General features: G+C 39.7%; 1 protein-coding gene across 2 annotated transcripts in view; it reads right to left on the reverse strand.

Moving 5' to 3' along the window:
• Positions 1-5,204, reverse strand: part of Rap1a (RAP1A, member of RAS oncogene family) — an 80,050-nt gene that overhangs the window by 74,604 nt on the left and 242 nt on the right. The window contains exon 1 of one of the 2 annotated variants that reach the window (XM_023701756.1): positions 4,387-4,522. The exons of the other annotated variant lie outside the window; for it this stretch is intronic. The gene's annotated coding sequence lies outside the window, so the exon portion shown is untranslated. Of the gene's footprint in view, positions 1-4,386; positions 4,523-5,204 lie in introns of those variants that run through there. 2 annotated transcript variants of the gene reach the window in all.

Raw genomic sequence — 5,204 nt, forward strand, 5'->3', positions numbered from 1 at the left:
AAAAAGAAAAAGAAAACAGGATTGCATACTTCAGTTTAAATATGATTAATTTTGCTATTCTATCCTTTGACACATTATCAATATGAACTAAACAGGCTAGAGATAGGAAACACTAGGGAAACTGAAAAAGTTTATAAAGTTTATTTTCAATTTCAACATAAATTTATATAACCTAAAGAATTAGTTGTAAATGCTTTGTAAAAGCTGTTTCTTCTTCCTCTCTCTCTATCTCTTTTTTATAAAGATAAGGTCTCAGGGACAGGGAGACAGCTCAGTCATGTAAGTACCTGCCTGGCAAGTGCAAGGCCCCAAGTTCCATCCCCAGTTAAACACACACACACCCCACTATTGAGACAGGGTCTCAAGGCTGGCCTTAAACTCACTACATATAGCCCAAACTGGACTCAAACTCAGGATATCCTCCTGCCTCAGCCTCCACCAGGGATTGCCTACCACACCCAGCCATTTTTTGACTAATGACTGAAGTTTATTTCACAGAACAGAATTATCGTGTACTTCTGAAAGTTATAGTAAAAGGATTATTTTTCCAACAGTTATAAAAACATGATTTCTTGTTTCAACTCTATCTTAATAGTCACATACAGCTGCTTTTTTAAAAAATTGGTGGAAGGATATGTGCATGTTTAGACCTTCTGCTTCTAAAAGGCCTATTTTCTAGTGGAAATGAGAGCAAGGCACAATTCTCTGCGGAACTGTTCTGATGATCAGAACACCATGCTAAAGAATGAAGCTAAGCTCATAGATATACCCTGTTAGATCATTTAACCTTTAAACAAACTGTCCTCTTAACCAGGCACCTCAATGCTATAGGAAGAACACAGACAATATGAACTGTTCAATGCAAACCCATCATCACTATTACAAAAAACTTGCAGTGTGAATGAACTTATATTATCTGGTTAGGAAATACTGAAAAATATCCGAACTATCACTTGTAGTCCCAAATTTTATGTATACACACACACAAACGCATGCACAAATGGATGCTTCTCTGTCTCAGTAACATATGAAAGCTTAAATTTTTGAACACTAGTATTTTCCATAAGATATGATTTGACATTAAGTCATATAGTAATTATATGATATCAGAATAAACAGAAAATACCTGGAAATATGCCATAACCCCTTTCCACAACTAATTAGTTTAATTTGGAAAAGAACATTAGGAAGCAGTAAGTTTACATTAATAATTTTAAATATTTTTGCCAGGCATGGTGGAGTACAACTGTAATCCCAGCACATGGGAGGCTGAGGCAGGAGGCTGAGTTCAAGGCCAACATGGGCTACACAGAGAGACTGAAAAAAAACCGAAACAAAAAACATACGTTTTGTATGACTTATTTTCACTTAGCATCTAATGTAAGAGAATTTTAGAGCCAAGAACTTTGCCAGTTATCTAAAGTTCAGTGAGCATCTACTAAAGTCTCTAGTATTGGTCCTACACAGTGCTATGTGCTTTCAGGTAACTCAACTAGTTCAACTTACTCTCTTAACAGAGTTCTATGCTTACGCCAAATTAAGCTATCTAGATCAGAACTAAAAATGTTAAACAAAGCCTTCACAATGGTATAATTTTCTACCAAAACACATGAATATCATCCTCTTCTAAAAAGAGAATTGCAGCCAGGTGTGGTGGTGCACACCTGTAATCCCAGCACTTAAGACGCTGAGGCAAGCTCGAGGCCAGCCTGAGCTACATAGTGAGACCGTCTCAAAAAAAAAAAAAAAAAAAAGAAAAGAAAAAGAAAAAAAAGAAAGAAAGAAAGAAAGAAAGAAAAAAAGAACTATAGTAATTTAAAATTTAAACTGTGAATACTCAACTAAGTATAAGTTAGCTCCAAAAACAAAACATGAGGTTGCCAGAACTTAAGATTGTAAAAACATCAAATAACACAAATTAAACACATAACAGATTCTTTTCAAAAATTGCTTGGTAAGACAATAACTCACACAGATAAGTGGATGCCTATCTGCAATGTCTATTTTATGTAAGAAAAGTTCATGAGCAACAGAAAACACTGGCAAGATCTGCAGTTATTTACCTATTAGATTACAAATTACAACTGAATGTAAAAAAGGCAGAGACCCTGTATAATTTATCTCTGTATTCTCAACAGTGAGTACTCAGTGGTTAAATGAAGACAGAGGTGAACTAAAATCTACCTAATAATCTAAAAGATCTCATTATACAAATCAAACTATTTTTGAAGTGTTAATAGTATCCAATGAAAATCAGATCGCCATGAAGCTTCTACAGTTGTCAAAATAAGTACAATGTATGCTTTGAAGGCAATTCAGAAATACAGCAGACAAACATGTTCATATATTTTGATTCTTGTGGAAGAGAATCCCAAGAAAATGTTCCAAAAGAAAACCTATGTTGCCTACATAAATATTAACTTCATAATATCTTAATGGAGAAAAGGAGGGAAACTACCTAAGTCCCCAACAACAGGAAAAATGGATTGCTTTGCAATTAAAAAAAATTTTTTAATGTAGATTTACTTACTAATTGATCTACTCAATGCTACTCATCTCCTCCTACCCAAGTTCACTTTCATATAGCAGCCAGAATGATGTTTACAAATTTAAATCAGAATAGATCTCTTTGCTACTCAAAGCCTTGCAATAGCTGCCCATCTTACCCAAAAGAAAATTACTATGGTCTATAACATCTAAGAGCAACTGCAGCCACTTGTCACCTCAAGCCTCCCCGCTTTCCCTCCGGTTCCTGTCCACCAACCACTCAGAACTTTGCTCACAGGTGGCCTAGAGAACACACATGAATCGTTCCTTTCAGGGCTCCAGCCCCTCCATCTACCTGATTCTTGCGTAGCTTTCATCACCTGACACACTGTATTCATTTGGCCATGGCACATCCTTTCCGATTAGAGTATAAACTATGACAACAAGAACATTGTTTTATCCACATAGTAAACATCCAGTAAAAACTTGCTGAATTAATATTAAAGAATGACATGACTATTAACTACAAGAAAAACCATGCATATGAAACGAACTTGAAAAAGGAAAACAAATGACTTGACTTTATATTTTGAAATGCTTATCATATTACTAAAAAGTTTGTACAAATAAAAACCATAAAGCAGTCATGATTTTAAGCTGTGAAAGTAACTAGAGAACAATCTTATTTCCTTCTAGAAGCCATGGGCCCATTGGTTTAAAACTGCTAATAATTACTGATGAAAAATTTCCCCATAAAAATTGTAATAAAATCTCTTAAATTTCAAAGGTTGGTCTGTAAGTGTAGATGTTTTCATTCCTGAAGCCAAATAAAAAGTGAACAAAGGCTTCTAAACAGTTTTTATCTGAAACTGAGTATTATCTGGGATTCCAGTTCACTATTTGGGGGAGGGTGAGGAGGTCCAACAATGTAGTTCAAGCTGACTAAACTCACTATGCAGCCTAGGCCAGCCTCAAACTTTCAGTGATCCTCCTGTCTCTTCCTCCTATGTGCTGGGATCACAGCACCCCACCCAGTTCACTTTTTTTTTGGTACCAGGAATCGAACTCAGCGCCTTGCACATGCCAGGCAGGTGCGGTGCCACTGAGCTATCTCCCAGGCCAGTTCACTTTTTAAAAAGGAGTGTCTAAGATGGGCTTCAGTTGATTCCTGAAACTGAAAGCAAAATTGGTAATTGCCTGTTACTTTTTTCTTAGGACATGGTCCAGATATTTCATCATATTCTCAAAGATGTCAACAGTCTAGAAAAGCTTAAGAATTATCATTTTATATACTGGAAATGAAATGAGGTGTTTTTACAAAAGGTACCTTTTGAAAGGACAGAGAAGATATGGAACACCTAGACACATCTTTGTAATCATTAAACTCAGTCAACAAATACTGAACACATATAATCCTTACTGCTTTACACTTAATCATATTTGAAATAGAATATAATTCAAAATGACAAGTCACTGAAACATCACACTAGAAAATATCAAACTATAACTTCAAAATAGACAATGTTACAGGAAAGCACATAAAGACAAAAGAGTCTGAGGCTTATCTAGTGCTTATTATGTCAAAACAGTGCAGACATCAATTACACCAAAAGAAAACTGCACATAACATGCCCACCCCCACACATTCTGACAGGAAACCCAAAGAAAGTTTCCAAATCCTGTTTCTAGCAGCATTTCTTGTGAGACTGCCCTTCAGCACGGCTTTGAAAGTAGGCTCCACTGGTTAAATCCAACAGCTAACACTTTACTTTTACTACAATGAAAAACAGAATCATCTGCAGCTGAAGAAACCAGAAACGGTGGCTACCTGTAAGGGCTCAGCCAGTAGTGACCTGTCCTGTTAATCCTCCCTTCAAATCAGTGAAGAATCGATTTTACCTCCCCAAAAGAAAAACGGCACATCACTCCTCACTGCTAGTCCTTTTTCCAAGAGGTCAAAGGTCTCCTGAACTCTGGTTTTCAGCCCCGTGAGATCTCCAGTTAGGCACAACGGTCTTCCCCTCTTCCTCCTACATAAGTAAATTACACAATTCCTTAACTTCCTGAGGGGCAAGTGGCAAGCCGACCACGCCGACACTCTCCAACCCTAGCTTGAAGGAAGACAAGAATCACACCGTGACCTCTTTCCCAACAAAAATTAAAAGCAGCAGAAGAGATGCAAGAAAAAAAAAAAAAAAAAAGCTGTACTGAAAAGGCGAACACATGGCATGCCACAGAAGACGCGGAGGCAAGAGGGCGGGAAAGGGGCTGGGAATGGAGGGGGATGCGAGATGTCAGCCCTTCCCACGAGGGAATAAAGGAAGGGACTGGGGTCCCTGAAGCCTGACAGAGGAGCACACGGGGCGCGCAGCCCTCCAGCCCGCCCAGCCTCTGCAGCAGGGCACGGGACAGAAAATGCGCCCAATCCTCCAGCCCCTCGTGCGAGGGGCGAGCTGCGGCTGCAGAAGCTCCGACCCTAGTCTGAGGGCAGCAAGGGAGAAAATCGGGCGGCGAGGGCCAGTCTCCTCCATCTCTCAGCGGCGTCCGAGGAGACGGCGAGGGCAAGGAGCCTGAGCCCTGACACCTCGAAGAGTTGCCGGGTGGGGGACACAATGTCCTCTTTCTCTCCCGAATCCGGCCCGGCCCCTCCCGGCCGGCTCCCGCAGGCCCAGCCACGGCCGGCCGGCTCCGTCCGCGGGCGCGGCTGGCTCCGGCCC

Source organism: Octodon degus, unplaced genomic scaffold (assembly GCF_000260255.1).
Source record: "Octodon degus isolate 3935 unplaced genomic scaffold, OctDeg1.0 scaffold00140, whole genome shotgun sequence".
Classification (NCBI taxonomy): domain Eukaryota; kingdom Metazoa; phylum Chordata; class Mammalia; order Rodentia; family Octodontidae; genus Octodon; species Octodon degus.